Source organism: Suricata suricatta, chromosome 1, assembly GCF_006229205.1.
Source record: "Suricata suricatta isolate VVHF042 chromosome 1, meerkat_22Aug2017_6uvM2_HiC, whole genome shotgun sequence".
Classification (NCBI taxonomy): Eukaryota; Metazoa; Chordata; class Mammalia; order Carnivora; family Herpestidae; genus Suricata; species Suricata suricatta.
Genome location: NC_043700.1, coordinates 70,961,698 through 70,989,225, shown reverse-complemented (window position 1 = coordinate 70,989,225; position 27,528 = coordinate 70,961,698). Strand labels below are relative to the sequence as shown.

The window sequence follows — 27,528 nt, the reverse complement described above, 5'->3', positions numbered from 1 at the left end:
ATTCCCATTATGTAAGCCACCCAGTCTGTGGTACTTTGTTACTGGGCAAGTTATGGCGGTCCTAGGCAACAAATACACCGATTGTTGCACTATCGTATTGTGTTGTCATTGCTTGCCTGTGTCCCTCAGTCCCCTCTGAAGACTTTCTGAGGGCAGGAAATGTGTCTTATTCCTCTTTGTATACCCAAACCAAAAACAGTGCTGACAACATAAAAAGACTCAAGTATTTGATAAATGAATTAATGAAAGCTCAACATTCCAAAAAGGTCAAGTAAGCTGAAGACTAAGAAGCTTAACTGATTTGCTGCACCTCAGCTCCCTACATCTCTGCTTTTTCCATTGGATTATTGTTGAATGTCCATGTCTTCCTGTTCCTCCTTAAGGGGACAAGAAGAAATGAAGTCTGTGGGACTAGCAACAGTGACATGTCCTGACCATCTCTAGGTGAAGGGACCAGAGGACAGAGTAAAGTGTCCAGAACCCAGTGAGGGACGATGGAAAACAGAGAATGTAACGTGGAAGTTAAAGAATCAGAACACTTCAAAGAAGGGTGAGTATGCTGACGATTCTCTGGTCGACCTTCTTGAGAAATGCTGGGCTCTTTTCTGCCCATTTCGTGCCAATGGCTGTAGGTCCCGCTGTACAGCCCTCTGTCTGGGTTCCAATCTCACTGGGTTCTCATCAATTGCTCAAGAAATAAAAAGAAATTGGACTTCATTAAATTTTAAAAAATGCATACATCAAAAGACTATCAAGAGAATGAAAAGGTAACACAGAGAATGAGAGAAAATATTTGCAAATCATATATCTGATAAGGATTAATACTCAAAATATATAAAGAATTCCTACTATTGAATAACAACAAAAATACCCAAACAACCCAATATAGGAAATAGGAATATAGGAAATGTTCAGACTAGTCAAATCCACAGACACCAGAAAGGAATTTAGTGATTGCCAAGGGTTGGGGATGTGGGTAAACGGTGGTGACAGCTAATAAATACCTAATAAATACGGTTTTCTTTCTAGAATGATAAAAATGTTTTAGAATTTGATAGTGCTGATGATTGCACAACTTTGTGAATATACTACAAAATCACTGAATTATACAGTTTTAAAGTATTAAATTCAAAATATGTAAATTAAATCTTATTTAAAAAAAATTAATTAATTTTAAAAACTACCTGGGCATTTGGGGCCCTGGAATCTGCTTTTGAAACAAGTCTTTAGGAGGATTCTTAGGCACAGTGAGATTTGAAAACCACAGTATCACATTTGTATCACTTCATCCTCTGAAAATTTGAAGAATTTAAAATCTGTTAAAAAACAAAACTAAAAGCAAAACCCAGACAACCCAGGGCATAGAAAGTGATCATTTATTGAACAAATATTTAGCTGCTGCCTATGGTGTAGCAGGTAGCATGCTGGACCCTGAATTAGTTATATAAAAGTTTGGAGTTAGGAGGGTAGTAGACATGCAAATTGTCACAGTACAGAAAGATAACTAGGACATTGACTTCAGTGGAGATTTGTATAGAATAAGGCAAGGTCAGTAAGGAGGCCCGGGACTGGCCTGGGGTTATCAAAGGATGAGACAGTATTTGAGTTTAGGTTCAAGCTCTGTGTATCTTACTCCCTTCCACCTTCCTTCCTTCTAGGCAGAGGAATTGCATGTACAAAGGCACAAAGGTTTGGAAGAATTTGGTACACTCAAGCAACTATAGCAGGTTGAAAGAAAATGCCCAAGGGAGAAAAGGCAGGAGAGAAAGCAAAGAGTTAGTTTATTGTGCACAAAAGAGACACTGGAGAATTTTAAAAAGTGGGATACCAGTCCTATTTTGGGAAGAGCAGTCCGATAGCAGGGTGGGAGACTGGGCCAGAAGAAACAGGGGGTGCTGGGAAGCGGATGGGAGGAAGACTTTGTCTAAAATGCTGAAGATCCATCCAAACTAGGGCAGTAGAGGGCAGAGGCGAGAGATTGATTCTATACCTATTTGGAAAGGTATCCATATAGACCTTGGGGATAGATAGAATGAATTGTAGGATGGTTAGCCACATCGCCAGCCTCTACTCACCAGATGCTAGGAGCATTTCCCCAGTTGTTAAAGACAAAAATATCTCCATAAGTCGCCTGGAAGGCAAATCCGAGGGACAATGTCTGCTCCAGGCGAGAACCACTAGTCTCAGTTAACTGAATCCTGCAATGGGGAATGGTTGCATCTGTCTCAAGGTGAACTTTTCATGCAAAGTGCTTTGAGTGCCTAGATGATAGGAAGCTGGGCCTCCATTCAGCTTACAAACCTAGTCATGTGGTCATTTTTGTGCTCGCCTGCTAGTAAATGTCTGCCAGTGAAGGCAGAATCTGGTCTGAGACATGCTCTGATTGTGAAGTTGTTGGGGAAGAGACCTATAGCTCCTACTTCGTCTAACACTTGAGAGCGGCCATTAGCTGCCCAATACAAAGTAATTGTAGCTCACCAACCTGACTTTGGTCAGTCTGCAATAGAGTTGTCAAAAATGGTGAGCTGTCTTCTGGTTGCATGGGTGACGCCATTCCCTGAAATAGAGAATCCCCAAGACAGTGTACCTGGCTTAGGGCAAGAAGGAAGATGAAACAGAACTAGCTCCAGGACCAAGAACTTTTAGAATGCAAAGGATGGATTTCTTCTGGGTTTCTCAGGTGATGGTTTTATAGGAATTCTTACCCCAAACTCATGGGCCAGAGATGATCACAATGTGGCGCAGGTATGGCTCTGCCCAGCTGTCATGCCAGGAAGATTTCCTCAACAAAGAGCTCCACTTTGATAGCCATGGTACTCAAGTAATAGTCACAGAATGTCTGCGTGAGAAAGAACCTTGGAGAGGCCTCACCTGTCATCGTTTACAACAGTTCTGTGCCCCATATCACCTAGATCTGCAATCTGTCCACATCTGTCTGCCTCTCCCACTACCCTGCTCCACACCACTATCATCTTCCGTGTGTACTGCTGCAATAACCCCCTAACTAGAGTGCTAGTTTCTTCTTCTTCCCTCAAGCCCTATTCTCCACAGAGCCACCAGAGTGATTATTTCTAAGCACATTGTCTCCTGACAAAATAATGGCTTCCCACATTTAGAATAATTCCACAGTTCTTTATTTTACAAAGCTCTGCAAAGTCTGCCTCCCAACCCCACCCAAGCCTTGCTCCTCCACTGAACTTCAGTTATAGTGACTTCCTTTTGGTTTAAGGGCTTTTTGGCTCTTAGGTCTTTTCCATCTCAGACTTTGGACTTTGATGGTACCTTCTCCAGATCTTTCTGTGGCTGTCTCCTTCTCATCCATCAGGCTCAGCCCTGGTGATGTGCTCCCAGAGAGGCTTCATTCGCCTTCCCTGCCTAGAGATGCTCCTGGTATCCCCACCCTCAGTGTCACATCACTTTCTTAATCCTTTGCTACTACTTTCATTGTCGTAAATTACCTGTGTGTTAATTGATCACTTGCTCCTCCCTCTAAAATGCAAGTTCCTTGAGAGCAAGAAATTGCCTAGATCTTGGTTAGCATTTTGTCTCACATGGACTGACATGTGCCAGGGGCTTAACTGATATTCAACCGATATTTGATGAATAGATGTATGAACTTTAGGGTTTGTGCCAGAGGAAATACATTTGACTTGTTAGGTGCATAATAATGGCAAAGACAAGATCTCTCTGTATCCTAGTCTTCACTAGAAATTGAGATATTTGTCTTTACTGACTACTATGAAGGCCTTCTTGTAGGTGTCTAATCATTTTGTAGCACCCCTCTCCCCCCACCTAGCCATCCACCTGCCACACAAGAGTGAAGATGTCCTTGTTTAAGGCAGTTCTTGGGTCTTTCTGTTAGACTTCTCAAAATTAATGCTCCTGTTGCTGTGGTTCTTCTTTTTCCCTCCCTCCCTTCCTCTCCTCTCTCTCTCTGGCTTGTTCCTGAAAAGTTATGTGTTAATTGTATAGCTTAACATTGAATCATTCTTCCTGTTAACTTATAGAGTAATTTCAGAAGCCTTGTAATTCAGTTCTAAAGGCTCTGATTGGCTGCACTTGAGCTTTTGGCTTCTTTGTAAAATGATTAATGATCTGTAAACAAACACTTACATAGGCTGGTTAAAGTACCCACTATTTAGAGGCCCCTTGTGGTGAATCCTTTTTGTAAATGGAAGAACTATCAGCTTTATCTCCTCTGTAAATATGGATTTTCCTATTTTGGAAGCTGGGTTGACTATACCTGCCCCATTTATATGAATCTAAAATGTGCTGCTTCCACCTCTCCCTTCTTTTACCTGATCATTCCATCTGGTCATTCAATATTGAGCACCTAAGTGCCACAGAAATTAACAAAACAGCCCCTGTTCTCAATGATGCACCATCTGACAGGGAAACTGGACAAGATAATGATCACAAGATAGTTGGATATGAGGAAAGAGTCTCTGGTTAAGCCCCAAGATATCAGAGAGTGCTTTCATGATAATCCTTGAGCTGTTCGGGGGAAGGTGAGTAGCAGGTAGCCAAGCAGATGGAAGTGAGGAGCCAGACAGGGCCAAGATCCTTCACTTTCAAAGGCACAGAGGTGTGAGAGAGGAGTTTTTCAGAATAGCTCCAGCTGAGTGTGGGTGTGGAACACTAAAGGGTTGAGGCTGGAGGAATAAGCAGCAGCTTGCACCCACATCGAGGAGATTGCTCTGAAGGTGCTGGAGGACCATTAACATGTGTTACAGGGGACACGCAGAAGGCCCTGGACCAAGCTGCACTGTTGAAAGATTACTTAGGCAGCTCTTGTGGAAAGTGGATGGAAGGAAGGGTAGAATTGGTGGCAGGAAGACCTGTCAGAGGACGTTGTTTTAGTCATTTGGGCTATTATTACAAAATACCACCAATGTGATGGTTTATAAATAACAAACATTTATTTCTTACAGGTCTGGAGGCTGAGATGTTCAAGATCAAGATGCCAGCAGATTTGGTGTCTGACAAGAGCTCACTCCTTCATTGACCACTATCTTCTCCATGTAACCTCTCATGGAGAAAGGGTGAGCTAGTTTTCCAGAGTCAATTTATGTCACTAATCTCATTCATATGGGCTCTCCTCCCATGATATAATCACCACCCAAAGCTTACCTCATAATATAATCACACTGGAATTTGAATATATGCATTTTCTGGTGTGGTGTGGTGGGGCACAAACATTCAGAGCTTAGCAGACATCACAGTGATTCAGATAAGAAATAAGGAATCTTTAAGGCAGAGATTTTTACCCTTGGCCATTGTGGCACCTGGGGAAGCCCACACGGGGCTTGGAAAATCTAGAGACCCTTTTATGAAGAATATGGTGTTTACATGAACATTTTCTTGAGAAGACCCCCTAGCTTTTATCAGATTTACAAAGGGATCCATTACAGTGAAAACAAGGCCGCAGCAGTGAAGATGGAGAAATCAGATGTGATAGGAGAGACTTAGGAAGATACACTAAGATGCATGACAAATGGGATGTGGGTGGAGAGAAGTAGAGGTTGAGGCTAAAGGACAAGCTTCTGGGTGAGGCTAGGATTGGGAAAATCATGTACCTTTTACCTAGAATCTGGGAGAAAGCAGTTTGGAGGGATGGAGTAAGAGAGGGGAAGGAGATAAATTAATCATTTACTCATCAATTATTCACTGAGTTCTTACATTGTCTCAAGTCCTCTTCTAGGTGGTGAGGATTTCAGTTAAAGAAACCTATATATTCTAGTGAACAGGGTAAACAGACAATAAACACATTCATATAATGTAATGGTAGCTACTTTGAAGAAAAATAAAGCTGCGTAAGGGCATAGAGAGTGATGAGGATGCTATTTTGATAGATTAGTCAGAGAATTTTATGAGCAGCTGTTATTTCAGCAGAAACTTGAGTAAGATTAGGAAGAGGGTTTTGTGGTTATCTGATCCGGGGCAATAGCATTTCAGGCAGAGAGAGTAACAAGATAAATGCCCTATGATAAGTGCATCCTTGGCTTATTGGAGGAACAGCAAGGAAGCCAGTTTGGCTTGAGCAGAGTACATCATGAAGAAAGTCTAGACAATGAGGTAGACAAGGGAGCTAAAAGTTAGACCATTTAGACCCCTGGCCCCGAAAGACCATGGTAATAATCATGGGCTCTTTTTTTTCTAAATGCAGTATAAAACCACTGGAAAACACTAAACAGGGATAAAGATCCAACTTCAGTTTGGGACATGTTGTGTTTGAAAGGCTTTGTGAGACATCAGATAAAGGGATGTGGTAGGCATTGGATGTGAAGCCACAGAAGGCTGAAAATTTAGAATATTTGTGAGAATCATCATACAGATGGAAGTGGAAACCAGGATGTGGATGATTTTGCCTCAGATTATTATAGAGTATGTTGAAAGGGGGAGGAACTTGAGGACACCAGCAGTTAAGGGGTAGAGAGAGGAGAAAGAATTTATAAAGAATCTTGAAAAGGAATGGCAAGAGAGAATGTGAAAAATTAGGGAAGAGGGAGCCCTTAAAGTGATGGGGAGAGATTTTGAAGGTTAATAATCTTAGATGCTGCAGAGACAATAAAATAAGGCCCATAGAGTATGCTTTGCATTTCTCAGTCTATATAACAGTGCAGAGGGATTGGAAGTGATAAAATTATAGTGGGCTAAGGAATAGATACATTAGCAGTGGTAAGTCAGTGTAGACATCAACACCAATTGATGAGCCTGGGTCAGATACTTTCTTGGCCCTGCCCATTGGTCTGATGGCCAAGCTGTAGGCTTGGTTATCAGGAGGATAGAACCAAAATATCTCATGCCAAGTGATGGACTGGTGGACAGATCAGGAGGTTGTAATCATGGAGTCTGTATAGATTGTGGAAGATATAAACCAGGAAATTTCTGATAAAGAAGAGTCAATAGAAGAGTAAGAGTCTAAAGCTCCTGATTAAGCTTGAAGTGTAGGTAAAGTGGGTGTAACAGGATAGAGGGCTGAGGTCCAAGGAGATACTGGAGTTAAAGATTTTAAAAGTGATGAGGGAAAAAGCTGAGAGTGTGGTTTTAGGAGAATATGGGAAAAGTGCAGCATAGATGAAGTTCATTGGCCTCAAGGAGAGAAAAAAATAATTCTGCTAATGTTGGACAGTGACTATAGGCTAGTAGATTACAAACATGACAATCTGTGGAATATGGTTTGTCTAAACCATTTAGTGAGTCCTAAGGAGCATTTTTTTAATGGATTGAAACAGAAGTGAACAAAAATTATCAGAGTACACCATTCTTACTAAAATAACAATGTTTCAAGAAACTTTTGTTTTAATTGTGTGTGTGTATGTGTGTGTGTGTCTCTGTGTGTCTGTGTGTACTGGGTCAAAATATAAAATTTATTTATTATTGTGAGTCATGATAAAAAAAAAATTTGAAGCTGAGACAATATGAGCTCCAAAACAGAGTTTTTGCAGGAAGGTGGAAGGGTGTGGAAGATGGGAGAGGAAGCTTCAGCTGAGCTTCTTGTGGCCTGGGCTAGAGCCACATAGGGTCCAGGAAATGGGCAGTGATCCAGAGACAGACCTACATGAGTTGTGGGTACTTGGTTTGGACATGCCAAAAAAGGAAGTCATTTCTCCAAAGCCTGGAAGCTCTAAGAAATGAATGCTCCAGAACAAGGTGTGATCATTACAGATGGTATTATTTGGGCATGTAGATTTGAGTCACAATATCCAGGAATCATAACACTCAAACAGTCAATCAAAGGCTCTCATTCTGAGAAAGACTCAAGTTCTAGCTTAAATTTAGCTTTGTCAAAACAAAGCAGAATCTGCTGATGCAGCTCTGTGAGTGCTGCTTTGGTTTCTTAGGGCCTTTACCTTCAGGGTCTTGAATAAGCAGAGAGGGTGAATGTTGAATATTTCCTCTGAGTATAAATTTCATTTGACTTTTTCTTTTTAGAGTCCTTATTATCTACCACCCTCCCTTTTATTTTCCTATTTTGTTACTGAGTTGTGTGAAATTTGCCTGTAGTACTATGAACCTGGGGACTAAATACTTGAGTTGGATTGCAAGAATGAAAACAAGAAAGAATGGGTCTTAGAGTTCCCAAACATGAAACACCTGGGGTTTGCAGGTGCCATGTAGCAGAAATTGATTGCTATTCTGAAAACCCATTTCCAGTTCCTGCTGAGCAAACAGCCAACAGGCTGAGTCTTCCCAGCCTCCTTTGCAATTAAATATGACCATGTGACTAAATTTTAGCCAATGGAGTGTGGAGGCAGAGGTGATAGGTGTGTCTTCCTGCTTTCTCATCTGTAGGCTGGATGTCGATGCCAGGGCAGACGTGGGAGCCTCCTGTTGAAGATTAGCCTGAAGGATCCCTTTCACATCTCTCCCATCCCCACTTTATTGGACTTTATGCAAATGAGAAAGCAACATTTTCTTTTGGGGTTTATCTGTTGTTGCAGCTCGTATTACCTGATCTACTCCACCTGGCTCTAGAGCATACTTAGATGGCCAACCCTGGTGATAAAGGAATATCCCTGTTCATTTATAGTTTGCCTTTGGATCTGAAACAAGTTGGTGAATTCATTTGCTTTCTCCACAGAGGCTTAGCGTAGTGTTTTGAAAATAAGTTTTCTTAGTGCAGTTTTCATTTTAATTTGTGTTTTTATTTTCTCATGGTCACATGAGAAAACAGTGCTCCCTCGGGGCACCTGGGTGGCTCAGTCGGTTAAGCGTCTGGCTTCGGCTCAGGTCATTATCTCACGGTTTGTGGGTTTGAGCCCCACATCAAGCTCTGTGCTGACAGCTAGCTCAGAGCCTGGAACCTGCTTCAGATTCTTTGTCTCCCTCTCTCTCTGAGCCTCCCCTGCTCACACTGCCTCTTTCTGTCTCTCAAAAATAAATTTACAAACATTTAAAAAAAAAAGAAAAGAAAAAAACAGTGCTCCCTGCTTTCCCCACCCCCACCAAAGTCCAGAGCAGATAATTGGTAACTCAACTGATTGTTGAATTTTGCCTTAAGAAGTTATTTTTCCTCAATTTTGTAAGTCTTCAGCTTAATTTACAACTGGGACAAGCCAAGTGTAAGTGGAATCTCCAGGGATTGTAAATAATAATGGCACTTACCATGCATTGGGCTATGCAAGATTGTAGATACTGTGCTTGACATTTTGCAATAGATTATCACGAATCTAATCACCCTGCAAGGTGGATATTAGTACATCATTTAGTGACTTTAAATGGAACCTCAGAGGGGCGCCTGGGTGGCTCAGTCGGTTGAGCATCCAACTTCGACTCAGGTCATGATCTCACAGTTCGTGGGTTCGAGCCCCGCGTTAGGCTCTGTGCTGACAGCTAGCTCAGAGCCTGGAGCCTGCTTCCAATTCTGTGTGTCCCTCTCTCTGCCCCTCCCCTGCTCATGATCTGTCTCTTTCTGTCTCTCAAAAATAAATAAAATGTTAAAAAAAAAAGAATAAAAAAAAAACACTTTTTTTTTAAATGGAACCTGAGAATAACTACAGGATTTATCAACGTCACACAGCCTGTGATTGGTGGGAGCCAAGATCCAAATCAGACATAACTGGCTCCAAAGGCCATTCTTGATGCATTTGCTTTCCAAGTATGTGCTTTCCAGTTGCTCACCTTAAATCTGTTCATTCCTTTTTTCTCTTTTCCTATGAAACTGATTTTCCTGGCTCTGCTCATTGACTGGTTAACACAGTGTACCCTGAATTCAACCAGGGCCACTTAATTTTAACAGAGGAAATAGAACTCAAGCCGTTCAGTGTAGGTTGCTTCAGGCCTGCCTTGATGGGTATTAGGATGTATAAATATTTGCATAATTCCTCTGGCAAACAGAGGAGCACGCACTGCTTGCTGTTAAAGAGTAACAGCAATAGGCATCACCTCTCAGGCTCCTCCATGTCTATCTGGTAAAGTAAGACTGCTGGTGCCCTTGAAAGACCTTGAGGCCACGTGCCGCACTAGCGGAATTTGCACCTCCATCCTCACCTCGTGCCTCGCAGAGGCCTGAGACCAGGCATGTGTTTGTTGAATGAATGTTGAATGATTTGTCAAGCTTACCCTTGGTGATGGTTTCTATTAAAAATGGAGTGAGGCATGCTGTGTAAATAAGGGCCAGGTGACCAGGAGGAACCTTGGGTGGGAGGAAGGAGGGGTTGGTTGGTTGCTGTTACGAGGTGGTCATTTCAAGGCTTTGGCCATGTTTCAGGACTATATACATTTGGCTTTCATTTGAGTTCCCTTCTTGCCTCAGGTAAGTTTCTTGACTCTATGGGAATAAAATTCTGCCTGTGGGTGAACTGGCGCTGTGAGTCCCTCCCAGTGCTAAGACACAGCCGGTTGCCAGCTGGCTATGCATCTTGGGGCACGAGGCTCCGTCCTCTGGAGCTCCTATTCCTTAGTACAGAAATAAGATTGATACTATTACCTGTGCTGCAGGCTTACCTTAGAGGCTAAATCACTCCTTGTAAAGCATTCGGCATAGTGCTTGGCACCGAGGAAGCACTCAGAGAATTGAGCTACTGCTAATGCCTGTGTTTATTAAACTAGACTTTTCAACCTGTGCCCTCAGTGAAGCTCTAACGCATCTAGTGAAGGACAAGTTTTTCACTGGCTGCTGGAATCGGTGCAAAATCAAAAGGGCCGTGCTTCGAAGGGCTTGGAGTTTGTCTTCAGGATTTAAATATTAAGACTCACGGACCTTGAGCAAGTGACTTGACTTCTTTCTGCCTGAGCTTCCACATGTGGAAGGAAAGAGTGGATGGGAAGGAATCTTCTCTCCTAGTGTGTCCACGAGTCTCACTGTTGGCTGGAACTCAGTTAAAGACAGAGGAAAGAATGATTAGTCACCACCCTGGTAAACATAGGAAGGTTATCATCTCGTTTTATTAATAGACTAGGCTACACATGCCATAAAAATAGGGTAGCTCCACATTTTAAGTTCTTTGGTTTTAGTTTTTGTTGCATCAGTGAATTGTGAAAAGAGAATTGTGTTATGTATGGACTTTGTGTAATGGTCTTCTATCTCAGGCTGCAAATCAATTACTTATTAGCTTTTATTGCCAAGGAAAGAAAAATATATTACTATTCATTTTAGCCTTTTCTTTATCGATTCTAAGAGTATACTACTAGTTTTGGAGAAAAATGGTTACATTCATTCTTTCGTTACGGAAGATCTCTACCACATCATAAAAACATTAGAATGGGTAAAAAGCAGGAAAAGAAAGAAGCCTATCATACTACTCAGCCACTGTTAGTATTTAAACCTTCTACTTCCATTTTTCTTCTGCATATTTTTACACTGATATTACAGCGTAATACACTAAACACCATATAATGAACATTTACCATGTTATTACATAAAGTTCATAATGACTGTAAAATGATATCCCAGGAGGTATGTCCTGGTTTATTTTCCTATTTGCTTGTTCTTGTCAGAAGGCAATAGAGAAAGAGCAGGGAATTTGGCGCCAGGGCTGGGTTGAGATGAGGCTCTGACACTTCCTAGCATTGTGACCCTGGGCAAGACCTCTAATCTCTCCCCAGGCCTCAGTGTCCTCTGAAAATTTGGGCTGTGTAGTCCTAGGCTCACCGGCTTGTGGTGAAGCCTGGATGACATCCTGGTGGCCACTCGCTGGTGTCTGGAGCGTAGTAGGGTTCACAGATGTCTGCGGTTGCTGCTGCTTCCGCCTGCACGCCAATCTGAGAAACGATTTGACTTCTGTAAACATCCCCCAAGAAAACGCACGTCAACTGTCAGGCCATGTCACTTCATCTCTCTGGGCCTGGCTCCTCATTTGGGGAGTGAAGTGGTCAGACTATAAAGTGTGACCTCGAAGGCCCCTTCCGCTCGGAACACTCAGTGCTGCTCCGTCATTACTAGAAGCAGCTGTAAGCACTGAGGGGAAATGACCTGTGGAAATGTTCAGACTAGCTCAAGAAGAAAGGACTGTGCAAGGGGCCTGAGGGCTTGTGCACATCAGTTTCTCTTTTTGTCCAGATAAATATTTGACATTTGTTCTAGTGGCTTCCTTCTAAAGTCCTCTTCTAGTTTGGTTTGTGTGCTCCTTAGATCTCCATTTTTCAAGTGGGTTCAACAGCCAGAGCGCTCACCAACGTTTTATTTATCCAGTTCACATTTCTAATGTCACCTCGCTGCTGTCATCATTTTCCTATGTGGTCATTTAAGGGAGATAAATTGGACTGCAAATCTCAGTAAAACAGGCATTGCTCTTAGTCCCCAAGGGACAAAGAAGATTTTTCCCCCCCACTCTTAACACTACCTGCTCGTGCTCTCCCTATAAAATCTCCCAAGAAGAATGTTTAATTAAAAAAAGAGAATTCTGACACCACAGTAGTAACATGGGCCCTCTCCCTGCTATGTGCACCGTTACCCCTAATATTCAGGCTTTTCAGATTCCCAAAGCCAAGTGCCAAAAGGAATGGAACTAACCTCACATTAGTATCAGAGCTGCCGCTGCAAGGAAACAGTTGTCGTTAGCATAGAACTGCCACCTGCCACCTCCACCTCCAACATCTTGTTCCCAGGCTATTTTAGTGAAGCCGGTCTTCCTGCCTACTCACTCACGGTGCTTTCTGGGTGGACACATGGTTGCAAGGAAACATGGAATGGAGAAGACACCTGGCCCACATGGGCACCCACTGTGAAGCAGAGTGCAGCACAAGGTCAAGGATGCAGGCCCTAGATCCAGATGGGTTTGAATCCTAGCCCTGCCCTTACTATGTGACCTGGGATAGGTTATTTAACCTCTCTGTGTCTCAGTTCCTAACATAAGAGTAATAGAAGAGTTTCTCATAAGGCATGAGAGAACTAAAAGAGGTAATGTATATAAAAAATGTGGAATGTGTCAGGCACATGTTCAATAGATAGCAGCTTATAACTGGGGGGACCATAGATTCTGCACTAAATGAATCGGATCATTATTTTAAGGGCAAGTCGGTAACAGTGGAAATCAGAAAGTGTAGGGGAAAGTGTTTTAGAGACAGACTTGAGTTTGAATCCAACCTTCAGTTTGTACTTAACTTGCAATAAATTGCTAGACTTCTGGTACCCTCAGTGTTTTCATCTGTTAGGTGGGAACACTTTATCTATCTTGGAGGCTGCTGGTGAGGACTAAATGGGAGAGAATGTATGTTAAGTGCTTAAGACAGTGCCTGGCATGAATCGTGAGAATGTGAGTTCCTGACATGGCCCAGCAGATGGGAGCCAGACTCCTAGCAGAGTTTTTAAAGGCAAACACTGTGTTTCCATTGTTCCTGGGGCCAGGGTTGTCAAAGCCATTTTGGAAGTCTTTATTTTCCTGCAGCATCTCCCTTCTGGTGGGGGATGCCAGCCTATGTGATTCTAGGTGGCACTGTGGCTGTCTCATATCTGGGCTACTTTGTCTCTCTATAGACCAACCACCAGGAACCCTTCTGTGCTCACCGCGTCCTCTTCCTACCTCTCAGGTGCAGCCTGGCTTCCCTCCACCACTGAAAGACAAAATGGGCTCTTATAGCCAACAGGGTCCTGTTTCTTGTCCTCTCCTGGCTCACCTCTGTGGAGGGCTGAAACCTTGGAGCACTCATTCTTTCCTGGGACTCTTTCTTTCCATAGCTTCTCTACCTACAGCTATTCTGTTGCCTCCCCTTCTTTCTGCACCCGACCATCTCCCGCACCCCAGCATGCCTTCCCTGCAACCTCATCCCACTCCCACCTTCTCAGGTGAGCCTTCAGGGTGCAGCTAAAACCCTATGTTTCTCACAAAGACTTCCAGACCTCTCCAGGTGCCAGGGAGTTCTCCTCTGACCTTCTGAAAGACTTAACCTTCATATTACTCAATAAATCTTTGGGACAATGGATGCTGCATGAGTTTCCTCGTGTGTAGTGCTTCTCTAGTCCTCTGGTTCGCAAGCTCCTTGAGGGCAGACCGAGTAACTTCTGTAAGAGAAGAGCTCTGTCAATATTGGTCTCAGTTGGTATATTATGAATAGCTCCCATTCGTTGAGTGAGGCCAAGATATGTATATATGTATGTATGTGTGTATGTATGTATGTATCTATTTATATATGTATCTATATGTCTATATATATAATTATTAACCTATCATCTACTTATCTCTATCTACTATCTATCTTATTTCATCATCACAATATCTCCTGAAGTGGCTATAACTATGTTGTTCATTTTACTCTTGAAGAAATTGAGAGAAAAAAGAACTTGACAAAGGCTAAACATCTAGAGAAGAAGAGAGGTTAGTATCAGAATTCAAGCACTTTTACCAAACATATACAGTAAACAAGTATTCTCTAAAATTTGGGTATATATGTTTGTCATTTATAAATTATATGTATCTACCATAGTATTAATATATTATGTATATTAGAATTTAAAATAAAGGGATAATCTAATTCTAAGTATAGACTGTGGTCTCTAAATACCATTTCCCATTAGAAGGAATCTGCTCCTTGGAGAAGTCTGGGAAGTGCTCCTGGAACATCTTTTCATACCAGAAAGCAAGGAAGATATCAATTATTATTGGCATCATACCAAAAGGACTCAGGAGCCAACTTGGATAGGTTTCCTCTGGCCCAAAATTAGGACACTTAGAGTAACCACAATGGCTTAGATCACATTTTTTAGACCATAGATGTGTGTGTGTGTGTATATATGTGTGTGTGTGTATATATATATATATATATATATATATATTCATGTTTATATATGTAAATTCATATGTTTATAGCAATACTTAAAAAATACCCTGGTAATCACTTTTAGAGAATACTAGGTAATGAACTAATTATTTTGAAAACTGATGAAGAAAAAGAATCATTTGTCCTGCCTTTCCTATCATAACTGTGCCTCAGGGTTAGCAAAAAGCTAATGAGAAGATTCTCCTAACGGAAGTATTCCAGCTAATAAATGAGGACAGATAGATAGAATTAGAATACCATATTTTGTAATCCCTAGCGAATTACAGGATTTGGCAATGATCATCACAGATTGCTGATCACACACACACACACACACACACACACACACACAAAACCAAAATATTATGTTCTCCTGATAGTTGTCCATAGCACCCTCAACAAAGTGTTCTTGCCAGAAATATTTAATTTGAACCTGAGGGAGACTCTTAATTTTTTGTTTATAGGAAATACAAGGGATAAAAGCACATGATAAGTGATACCATGGGAGTATAATCAGCAGAATCTAGCCTGTGGAATCTTAACCAGAAAAAATAATCCAAGTTTTTCAACAATTTGCAAAATTAGAGAACAGGAGGTTGAGTGAAGAACCAATAGATTAAAAGGGATATAAGGGATATATTTTATCCATTACAACATACAGACTTGGTTTAGATCCCTATTCAAACTGTAAACAGATATATATAGGACAATTGAAGCAATGTGAACACTGGTTAGATATTAAATTATATGGAGAAATTATCATTGATCCTTTTGGAATATAATGATGGTATTGTGGTTACATTTTTAAAGAAGGAGGAACTTATAAAAATTTTCTTTAATGTTTATTTAATTTTGGCAGACAGACAGAGCATGAGGTAGGGAGGGGCAGAAAGAGAGGGAGACACAGAATCCAAAGCAGGCTCCAGGCTCTGAGCTGTGATCATAGACCCCAATGAGGGGCTGGAACACATGAACTGTGAGATCATGACCTGAGCCAAAGTCAGACGCTTAACCGACTCAGCCACCCAGGTGCCCTGGGAGGAATTTCTTTAGATTCATATGTTGAAACTTTTATTGCTGTCATGATAGAGTATACAGTAAAGCATGGAGCACCAGTTATCAATTTCAGGGAGCAGAACACTGTACACTGGTTGCCAATCCAGATGCGGACTCCAAACTCTTCTGCCCTTTCCGTTGTGGTATGGGAGTCACCAAGGAAAATAACAGATAGAACATTTTACTTACATAGAGAAGAAATGAAATAAATCAACTTCAATAGTGGGCATTGGTACCCATGGCCATTGGGTCTCTCCCAGCAGCCAATACAGGGCAAGTAACCTGCCAGCACTTCCTCTCAGAGTGGAAGGACCCCAACTTCTCCTCCATGAAGTCTGAAATATCTGAAAACTGAAGGTCTGAGGGCCATTGATATGCGTGCTTTGAACAAAGCCTAAAATAGGGAATGATATTCCCACAAAAGACAATAACCCCAGCATAGGCTGGGTGGGCACTTTACCACTTGATAAGGAAGTGTTCTGGGGGGTGGTGAGGGGTGCCAAATGACTGCATGTGCAAGACTGCCTTTCCCAACCTATCAGCTGGCATTTGCTTCAAACAATGTGGGAAGAGAAGGGAACAGAGCAAGGAGGTGGATGAAGAGGGGAAAACAGATGAGCCACGAATTGATAATTTTTGAAGTCAGTTGATGGTTTCATGGATACATGGTTATATGGGTACATGAAGTCGAAAATTTTATTATGTTTTATATACATTTAACCCTAAATAGCAAAAAAAAAAAAAAAAAAGGTTTTGTATTGATAACATAAAAGTAAATCTAAAAAATTCAATACTTTCTTCACTTCAAATTTGGGGATAGTACCCTCTGGGTGTGACACGCCACCTTGGACCATTACTTTAGTCTATGCAGCATCCTCTCTCAACCCAGTCCAATAGGGACATGATCCCCAAGTGATCTTTTCCCTGGAGGAACCAAGCAAGGTCTACCTTTAATGTAAAGGAAAGATACCACAACACCCACCTTGCCAAATTAGCAGTAGTTAAAAACCTTGTTATCAGGAATTTCTTCATTCTTTGCAACCTGCATTCCTTTTATAACAATGGAAGGAATCTGCTCTTCAAGATCCCTCAGAAGGAAGGATTTGCATTGTTTAAAGGGGGAAAAAAATCTAATGTTTAAGAAAAAAGAAAAAGACAAAGCTCTCCTTCAAGAAGTAACAACCCTGCCAGCTTACTCTGGGTGTGAAATAATGCCATTGGCAATGAGATTGGGGTGTTCTATCACAGTCTCAATAAACTTTCTCTCCCCTGGGTAGTATTTTATAGTTACTGCTTCTATGCCCCATTGGCACAGGCATAATTTATTATTTGTTTACATGTTTCATATGCTCTGCTAAGGTGGAAGCCAGTGATGCATTATTACTGAGAACATCAGTGTGTGCGTGCGCCTGTGTGCATGCGCGCACATTGAAAGATTCAAAATCTGACAGATTCTGAAAGTGGTGAACCATCTACTTTTCATAGCACAAGTGGCCTCACCGGGACTACAGGAGCCTTCCTGGGCTTCCGGCTTAAATCCAGTGTGTACTCTGTCCCCTTAGTCCCTTTTTTCTGAGAGAGAACAAGACAATCCCATGAAAATGCAGGCTCCCTGTGACTGTTCAAGTTCGCAACTTCCTTCTTTGACTTACCTTTCTTTATGAAGATTAAATTCCTCCCACTCTTGGGTAGAACGTGAGTTTGTACAGCACTTTCCTGGAGACAACCATGTGAAGGAAAAAAAGCAGGTATTAATATCTGACCTGTTATCTCCATAGGAGATCCAGCAAGGTCAAGGGCATGTGCAAGCTCAAACAGCCAGAGAGGAATCCAGCCTGGGCAAGCTCTGATGGGACAGGAATGACCACGCTTGCCCAGTCACTTCCCAGCTCTCTGACCTAGAGCAAGTCACTAACCACTCAGGCTCTTCACAGGTAAAAGATGGAAATGATAGTACTTACTGCACAGGGCTGTTCTGAAATGGTAGATTATTTTAAATCCTGAGCAGAATGACTGACATGCCATAATTGTGCAATAAATGCTACCCAAACTAGCGATCTTTTCAAAGCATTACTGTCTATAAAAGCTCTGGGATCTTGTAATAACAACAACAATAATAAATAACTTATAGAATAATAATAACAATAGGTGTCTTATTACATACCAGGCACTATTTGAAGCCTTTTTTAACAATCCTTTTTTTAAATTTTTTAAAAAATGTTTTATTTATTTATGATACAGAGAGAGACAGAGCATGAGAGGGGGATGGGCAGAGAGGAGACACAGAACCAGAAGCAGACTCCAGGCTCTGAGCTGTCAGCACAGAGCCTGACGCGGGGCTCAAACCCATGAACGTGAGATCTGACCTGAGCCGAAGTCGGAGGCTTAACTGACTGAGCCACCCAGGCGCCCCTGAAGCCTTTTTGATGAATTAACCCACATATTCATCACCACAGACCTATCTAGTAGGTACTATTATTACTCTCATATTACAGATGAGGAATATACAGGCTGTTAGGTTTAAGTAACCTGACAATATCCTTGCCTTTTAAAAGAATTAGCCCAAGCTTGAAGTGTTTCCTTGCTCTGGCATCTTTTTTGCCATCTTTCAATGTGTGTGGACCTGTACCCATAACTGGGGGTCTCCAAACCTCCCCTCAGCACTTGTTGAGATGCCCCCCTTCCCTTGTACGCTCTCCAACTTCCACATGGTAATGACGTTGACAGTTTCATGAGCCAGGGTTCTTTTGGTGGGGGAAAACAAACCTCAGAGGGGAGTAGCGACTTGCTCAAACCCACTCAGTGAGCTCTGAGGTTCAAAACTGCATTCTTACCCTACCACCTATGTACCCGGGAGGCTGTAAGGGAGCGGAGGGTCTAGCTGCCAACAGACCCCAGACTTTCCTTCAGGAGCCCTAGACTATTGCACTGAGCCGCTGCAGGCGTCAGGACCAGGGAACGAAAACATTCAGTAGGGGGCACCTGAGAGCCCAGATGGCCACTAAGCCAGGCTAAAAGCTGCTGGCTCCCCTCCTTTGAGACCCAGCCGACTGGGAAGGGCTTGGAATTTAATCCTCTGCATTCCTTTCAGGGTTCCTGTGACATAATAAAGCCCAAGGAGGGATCTCGAGTGACTTGTCAGCAGAACCTCCAGAGGGATTTTCTATAGATAGCCTGGGCCTGTCTTGAGCGCTGAGCTTGGTCCCTCTCTGCGGGAGTTGAGTTCTTTTATGCCTGGGCTGGGCACTGCCCTGTGCAGCAGGTGGGTGGGGTGGGGGGATCAGCTAGGCACTGGGCCCAAAGGACTTTGTAAGGCTAAGAGATGTGTGATAGCAAGGGGGGGAGGGGGCAAGGGAACCCAGGCCAGGAGAGGGAATTCCAACTATGGCGTTTTGGAGAAAACTATTTAGTTATTTGCCCTCACTGACCTCGCCCCACGTTGGGACTGCGGCTGCAATGAGATGTCCCAAATACTGAGCCTCACGCAGCCTTTGATACTGGCTCTGAAAAGATTCCGTGGCATGAGCCAAGCTCTCTTTGGGGAGAGAGGCGTGTTTGGAATGTTGGTGCGACGGTGCTATGATTGGAGGTTTGAGGTTTCAGAGTTCCTTAATTTGCATGGCCATGCTGCAGGGTTATTACTTTCCACAATAGAGGGTTGGAATTTGAAACTCTGTTTACCTTCCAGATTCCAAACAAGCAACATTCCTATCAATAATGGCACATAAATACCGGCATGATAGCAAAGAATCCTATCGTTGCTAATATTTTTTTCATCCTGTCTGCTGGTGGAGAGGAATTCTCAGAAGCCATGCATATATTTTACATAAAATAATAGCTAAGCTGCCAAGGACTTTTAATGATATAATTTCATCATGGGATTCTGGGCTCTTTGGTTTATGCTGCCATCAGAACCCCAAGACGGAATTAATTCATGTAACTGGGACAAGCCCAAGTGCTGTTTTTCCATTCCCCTCATAAGTGAACTCAAACTATCTTAATTGTCCAAACATTTGCTGGGTATGAAATAGAGAAAAACCTGTCTGATGTATTCGTTAATGTCACAATAAATTCATTGGCAACAATATACTGTTGTTAAAAATGTAAACATTGAGGGGCGCCTGGGTGGCTCAGTTGATTAAGCGTCCAACTCTTGGTTTTGGCTCAGGTCATGATCTCCCGGTTCCTGGGGTCAAGCCCCATGGCGGAGCAGGCTCTGCTCCGCATTCTCTCTCTCTGCCTCTTCCCTATCTCCCTCTTAAAATAAATACACATTAAAAAATTTTTAAAATATGAACATTCAGGTCAAGCAGCCTGGGTTTGAATCCCAATTTGGTCTTGAAGCTGTGAAAACTTGAGCGAATTCTTGATGATCTCCAAGCCTCCATTTACTCATCTGCAATATGCGCTTGCTAATGTGTACCTCTCAAGGTAGTTGGGAGATTAAATTCCGTCAGGACCGATGGAATGGGCGCATATATACCTGTAAAAGGTCCTTTCGTACAATGCCTGCAGCACAGTGACTCTCAATACACACTGCTTTATTATTAGCTCCACAGCAGAAGCAAAACATCCCTGAAACTATTCCGTGACACCACGAAAAGTCCAAGAATCTTAGCCACTTCCAGTCAGGAGCTTCTCTTTTTAGCCCCTAAATTCCCCAGATGCTCCACATTTGTGAATTGTATTATTCCCAGCCAGAGGGAGCAGGGTGGCAGCCCCCACCCTGTCTGGAATCCCACAGCACCTCTGAGATTTTGACCAAGCCCAGCTGCCTGTTGCAAATAATTTAGGAAACATGAAACAGACAATATTGCAGTTTCACAGAAAGGTCTGAAGAGTGAACTTGCTGTGTCTGTCATGCACCTGCTTTTTTCTGCAGAGGAACCAAAGCAGGGCTCTGCCCTTCTGCCCCGCAAGGCAGGAAGCAACCGCTCCTCAAGTGCAAAAGGTGGGGTCTGCGAAGGTCCCAATTCTCCTAAAGTCTGTCACAATGCTGTTTTGTGCACGATATCTGGAGGGCTTCTTGGTAGATGTAAACACAGTTCCCACCTGTAAGTAAATCTTGCTTTGTGATAAAAAAAATTATGGCTTCCAATCTTGCCTCCAGCATGTATTAGCTGTGTGACCTTGGGCAAGGAACTTAATGTTTCTGAACTTGTTTATTCTTAATATCTGCAAGATGAAGAGACTGTTAAGCCCCTCGCTGAGTGGTTGGGTAGATTAAGTAGCTTATTATATGGAAAATGCCCAGTACAGCTCCTGGTACATGGCAGATCTCCCAGGAACCTGGTTTCCCTTCCCAATAGCCAAAAAAACCCAAAACCAAAACCAAAAACAAAAGAGAGAGGCTCACCCCTACGCCTTTCCTTATTTCAGAATAGTGTATAAACCTCAACTGCCAGTCCGCCTTGGAGTCTTTTATCTTTGTGGGGCATATGTATGTATGTATGTATGTATGTAATTAAATTTGTTAATCTGCCTTTTTATGATAGGGGGTCTCAGCCAAGAATATAGAATGGTAGAGGAAAAATTATTTTTGAAATTATTTTCCCTCCTTCCATCCCAAACAAGCTGCAGGCCTCATGCCATCACCAGTAACCTGGTTATTTATACCACTCTCTGCCCTGAGGCCATCTCTAAGTACACTAATCTAAATGACCCGAGGAAAGGTATTTTAGAAGTCCAGAAGGGCGCCTGGGTGGCTCAGTCAGCTAAGCATCGGACTCTTGATTTGGGCTCAGGTCATGATCTCACGGTTCATTGGTTCAAACCTGTGTTGGCCGCCCAAGTAGACTGTGTGTAATCTACTTGGGATTCTCTCTCTCTCTCTCTTTTTCTTGCTCAATAAATAAATAAATAGACATTAAAAAAAGAGAAATCCAGGTATTGCTGTTAATGATCAAAGTGAAAGGAAATTTCATCTTTAAGAAATTTGTTTTGGTCATCCTATTCCTCAGCAGTGACCTCCAGAGCTGGGAGTCCCAGTGGATCAGGAGTAGAGTGTTGAGTCTTTGAGTATTCCCACCTACTTTCCTTGTCAAGCAACGGCAGCAGATTGCCGTAAATGGAGAAAGACAATGACATGTGCCACAGGCTGCTGCCATGGTCCCATGCAGGATGCATGTTGAGATTTTTCTCCATAACTAAAGTGACTGCTATGCTCTAACAGCCAAGAATTTGTGTTGGGTTTATTCAATGCAATCTCAGGTCTTTTATTTTATTTTGTTTTATTTTTACTTATTTTATGCAACTTTTTCTTATGTACCCCTGCTCTCTCTGCAAATATTTTCTTCTCACCTCTGTGAGTGAACTGGTTACAGTAATTTTTAGGAACTGTGAATGTGGTTGAATTTATTTGCAGGTCAATTCTGTAGCTGCTGAGTACCCAGAATAGATCTTTGGAGAGAAAGAGCCCCAGCTACAAAGGAAAATAAATGGAGACGTGCTTGTTGTCACCTCTAAAGCAGGTACCATGCCTTCTAAGTCCTGTGTATTTCCCCACAGCACCTAGAATAGTTCTCTCTAATCTTTGTTATTCCATAAATGGCACAGTCGAATTTCACGTTCAGGAAGGGACTCGGGTAAATGGAGTGCGGAAAGAGCTGCAAAAAATAGAGTCACCTCCCTTTAGCAAACTGCTGTTTGTGACTGACACCATTATACATCCTGGCGGGGGGGGGGGGTGGAGGGGAGGGAGACTAAGTATACAGTTTACGGTAAACCTTCTGAGAAAGTATCAACCCAAAATATCCATTGAACAGTCTTCTAGATTATAATCACTGAAGAGGCTGAGCCTCTGCTTGATGTGCTTTGAATCATGTCCAGCATCACATTACTTACAAATAAGCTCAAAAATAAATGTTATTAGAAACTGGCAACGATGTTGGACAGATCACTGCGCTGGGCTTGCCTCCATATTTGCAATGAACCAACATGTCTCTTTGGTAAGTCTCTCGGCTCTTCTGGGTCTTGGTTATATTTGTAAAATAACCAGATCATTGCTCCCCAAACGTTTTAATAATCAAACAAAAAAATTTTTGAACACCCTTCCCCAATCCCTGCCTCCTCATTCATTTGCTTAACAAATATTTGCTGAGCACTTACTATGTGCCAGGCATTCTACTAGGAGTTAGGAATACAATCTGTGAGAAAAACAGATGCATCTCCGCCCTGATGAAGCTTATAGTCTAGTAAGGAAGAGACGGACATAAAATAAATGGCCATGAAAATAAAAATACAATTAGAAATTGTGTTAAATGCTTTAAAAGAAAGCATAGCTATCTGAGTGTAATATAGAAAACTAATGAGGGGCGGAGAGAGCACAAAAAAGACTTGTGGTTGTATTTTTAATGTCCTTTGGAAACCACGTAATGTAAAACATTACTGTCAATTGAATAATGCTTTGCAATTCTTTGTATTTAGGAGCTCCTGGGTGGCTTTGGCAGGTAAGCATCCGACTTCAGCTCAGCTCATGATCTCACGGTGTGTGAGTTTGAGTCCTGCATCAGGCTCTGAGCTGTCAGAGCCTGCTTTGGATTCTGTGTCTCCCTTTTCTCTGGCCCTCCCCCACTCATGCTCTGTCTGTCTGTTTCTCTCTCTCTCAAAAATAAATAAACATTAAAAAATATTTGTATTTGAAAATAAATAAATACAATTATTGTAGTTTACTAATCACAAGATCATGTATATACACGTAGGAAAAGGTAGTTTGTACATCTAAGACAGAATCCATGCCTGCTTTGCACATGAATGTATACATGGGCACCTGGCATCCTACAAATTCTACAGCTTCCCAGGAGACTGAGGACCACTTAACCAGAATACCCCTCATCTCCCATTGGATCTACTGGCAATGTGCAGGGTTCCTCAGGAGAGATCTTAAAGGAAAACAGATGGTTTCCCAATCAGGATTCATATCAACACTCAGGAAGGTCAGGTCAGCTCCCTCCTGCCCAGAGCCCAAAACACCCATCAGCTAGTGACTGTACATGAGTCTCCTGGCCAAAAGTCCCACCCCATCCCTGCCACCTGGCAACGTTTATTTACCTTCAGGCCCGTCTGATCTACATTAAACCCAACAACCAAGACCTACACCAAGTCTTTCCAACATTCAGGGAAGAGGCTCTCTCCCTCCAAACTCTGGCATTGTCAGACTATATTTTCTTTCTCAGGGCTCAACTCGGTGATTGTATGTTACCTCCTAAGAACTTGGATTTTTTCCCTAATGGCCTCCTAGCTATGTAAATACATATTTGATTTATGTTTCTAGATTATAGTCTTTAAGGCTTTCTGTCAAGCTACCCATTGGAAGTGGAATTTCTCAATATTCTTATCTTGCTTAACAAGGAAGCAATAAATGCAGATGAGAGGCTGGGTCCAGGATGGGAATAATCCTTTTTAACAGGCAAAAACACCAAAGGATGAAGAATTCAAATTCTACTTGCAACTACCTATCCTGTCCAGGAGGAGGAAGGAGACACAGTCAGTGCAAGAATCAGAACTGAGCTTGGGGCTTAGCTGGAGCAGATGTGTAGAAAAGGAATGTCCTTGAAAGAATGGCAATACCTCACTTAGACCCTATATTCCTGAAAGGCAGAAATGGGATCTTTGTCATATAGGCCAATGGTGACTGCCCAGTAGGCGTACTTTTCAAATTCCAGCTCTCCTACTTCTCAGCCACAGGCCAGCGTGAGTTGGAAAAATATCACTTCACCTGTCTGAGTTTTCTCTGCTTTCTCTCACTTTATTGTGAACATTTCATTTATTTTGTAATCAATTTTAGTATTTTAATGATGTGGTAGTGAAATAGGTCTCTGGGACTCACATTCAAATTTTATCAGAATGATTCATGCACATGATTAAAACACCAACCGGTCCAAAAGATTTTGTAAATGTGAAGAAACAGTACCCTGACCCACCTCTCTTTACCCTCGTTCACTTCCCATAGATGACAGACTTTAATCGGTTTCTGTTTTTAGTTCTGCTTGTGGTTTCTTCTGAATCTTCAAATAATATGTTTATACTGCTGTGTCTTGATCAACAGCCTTAGTAGACATTATCTATCCACTTCCTTCTAGGGTAGATAAGGTTTTAATTTATGTCACCCCACTCCTTCCTAAGTTTTGAAAGTTTTAGCTATTTTGGTTTCTCTGTACTCTTGTAACTATAGACAAACCTCTAATTCTTGTTCGTCAACAGTTAATGATACCTTTGACTCCTCATTCAGTAAAATAAAGATGGAAGCCAAATGTCTCTTTCTTCTACTTCCTTATCCGCTTCTACCTCTCAAATTCCATCTATTCTGTAACCACAATTAAGTTTCCCCTGCTTTGTTTATAGGTTGATTCTAAAAATGGAAAACCAGAAAACACTGCTTCTGATATGGGTAAATATTGTTGCTGAGCTAAACAGTGTGCCACGATTACATTTCTGTTCTACGGTTCCAATGTCATGGCCCCACTACCACTCAAAGAAAAATGTTTCAAGAACAAATAGAGTCTTCTTTCTCACACTCATCCAATTGCTCAAAATAATGCTATACTTTAGTGCCTATTTGTACAATTTTTCCCCCCTGGAGTTTCTGAGTGGGTATTTTTGTTGTTGTTTTTTGTTAATCTTTTTCTTTTAATCTTCATTTTTTGAGAGAGAAAGAGAGACAGAGCATGAGTGAGGAACAGGCAGGGAGAGAGGGAGACACAGAATCCAAAGCAGGCTCCAGGCTCTGAGTTGTCAGCACAGAGCTCGACGCGGGGCTGGAACTCACGAACTCATGAAGTATGATATCATGACCTCAGCCAAAGTCAGACACTTAACTGACTGAGCCACCCAGGCTCCCCCTTTTCTTTTGGTAATATTTTTTTGTAGAAGAAACATCTGCCTTCTTTATCATATTCAGCCTTTACTCACTTTACCTTTTTTTTTTTTTAATCCATTCCATTCTTCTTGAAAACATTTTTCTTTTGAGTCCATTGATATCCCGAATTTAGACTAATTGCTTGTTAGGTCAGTGACAATTGGTATTCAGAATTTTTTTTTAGTAAATTCTATCATTTCTTCTATTTAAAAACTTGCCATTTTCTGGGAGTTTTGCTTTAGTTTTGCTGGAGTTGACACACTAAGTAACTCTTGCAGTAAGCATATGTGGGAGTAACTTCTTTCATTCTTGAATATCTGAAACAGACTTCATTAGACATTCACATTTAAATATTTGGTTTGATATAGAATTCTAGTTTTAAAATAATTTGGCTCTGAGAACTCCAAACAATTTTATTCTAAGGCATTTTGGCATCTGTGGTTTTGGATTCAAAACCTGATGCCAGTTGGATTGGAAAAACAAGGGACTTATTTTTTTCCTCTTTGGGATCTCTTAGAATCTTCTGATCCTTGGTGTTCTAGAAACATTATTTCCTCCTCCTCCTCCTCCTCCTTCTTTTTCTCCTTCTCCTTCTATTCTTTCTCCTCCTCTTTTTCTTCGTCATCCTGCTGGGCATTTGGTAGCCCTTTAGTTTGGAAAATTCTGAACCATTTCTTCTATTATTTCCTTTATTATTTTTCCTTTGTCTTTTCATTGTTCTCAGTTTTGAACTCTTAAATAAAAGCAGATGTCAGAACTTTGGAATTGATCTTCTGTGCCTTTTTCCTTCATATTTTACACATTATTCCATTTTTCCTATATATTTTAGATTTTTCTCAACTTTATATTCTATCATTGCCATTAAACTTTAATATTTTACAATCAAATGTTTTAACTTCTGAGAATTCTATCTTAGTTTCGGATTGTTTCTTTTTCTTAACATCCTGTCTCATTTACATAAGCTATTCCTATTCAGATATTTCAGGAGTAGGGTAATAGTCTTAGTCATTTTATAGACTGTGTGGCTTAAACAGCAAGCATTTATTTCCCATAGTTCTAGAGGCTGGGGAATCTAAGATCAAGATGCCTTCAAATTCAGTGTCTGGTGAGACCTCCTGTAGAATTTATTATTTTTATTTATTAAATAAATTATTCAATAGTTATTAGTTCTTTAAAATAATTTCAAAACCACAGAAAGACAAAAGTAGAGGTGAGAAATGTTTTTAATTCATTAATCTTTCTAACAAAGAGCTTTTAAAAATACAGAAGGCCAAAAACTCAACAGAAAAATGAGCCAAGGACATGACACTAAAGACAAATTGCAAGTGCCCTGAAATATACAAAAAGGTGCTCAACTTCACTGACAAGATAATGTACATGAAAAACTACACAAAAAAATACTATTTCTTACCTATCAGGTTAGCAAAAGTCCAGGTACAACCCCATCCTCTGTTGGTGAAGCTATGGGGAGGTAGACATGTCATGCACTCGGTGGGAATGCAGCAGGGCCCTACCCTGGATGGGGAATCTGTCCATAGCTACTGCAGCATAGAAGCATTTATGCATTCACTCTGCAATCCTGCTTCTAGAAATTTCTTCTATGTTCCCTCTCTCTATTACTGAAATGAAATATCAAAATACTGGAAATGCTCCAAATATTCATTGTTGGGGAGCTGTTTAAATAAACTATGGTCCATCACACAATGGAATAATATGCAGCAATAAAATACGAGGAAGCCCTCTATGTTTTAATATGGAAAGATTCCCAACACATTTCCCAAAGTGAGAAAAACAAATAAGGAATGAACATATATATAATGTTATCTTTTATGTAAGAAAAATAATTCAAGATACTGAAAAATTGTAATTGCATCCAAATTATGTGAAGTGACAACTGAATGTTGCTGCTAAAGAAC

The 27,528-nt window shown here is 41.5% G+C and overlaps 4 long non-coding RNA genes across 5 annotated transcripts; 2 read left to right on the top strand and 2 right to left on the bottom strand.

The window, feature by feature from the left end:
* Positions 1-175: 175 nt before the first annotated feature.
* On the top strand, positions 176-8,418 carry LOC115304290. The gene is made up of 3 exons (XR_003914376.1): positions 176-550; positions 4,932-5,042; positions 8,296-8,418. It is a non-coding gene; the product is annotated as an uncharacterized LOC115304290 (long non-coding RNA).
* A 2,106-nt stretch (positions 8,419-10,524) lies between these two features.
* On the bottom strand, positions 10,525-13,929 carry LOC115304216. 2 transcript variants are annotated; one of them, XR_003914356.1, is made up of 5 exons: positions 13,784-13,929; positions 13,467-13,497; positions 12,458-12,481; positions 11,597-11,706; positions 10,525-10,819 (listed from the first exon to the last, which is right to left on the bottom strand). It is a non-coding gene; the product is annotated as an uncharacterized LOC115304216 (long non-coding RNA). The 2 variants fall into 2 exon arrangements; XR_003914350.1 differs by having other exon boundaries at positions 10,525-10,813.
* Positions 13,930-14,216: 287 nt separating this feature from the next.
* LOC115304392 lies at positions 14,217-22,201 on the top strand. Its single transcript, XR_003914421.1, has 3 exons — positions 14,217-14,258; positions 17,535-17,690; positions 22,121-22,201. It is a non-coding gene; the product is annotated as an uncharacterized LOC115304392 (long non-coding RNA).
* Positions 15,751-19,270, bottom strand: LOC115304339. Its single transcript, XR_003914402.1, has 3 exons — positions 19,185-19,270; positions 17,409-17,472; positions 15,751-15,882 (listed from the first exon to the last, which is right to left on the bottom strand). It is a non-coding gene; the product is annotated as an uncharacterized LOC115304339 (long non-coding RNA).
* Positions 22,202-27,528: the final 5,327 nt, after the last annotated feature.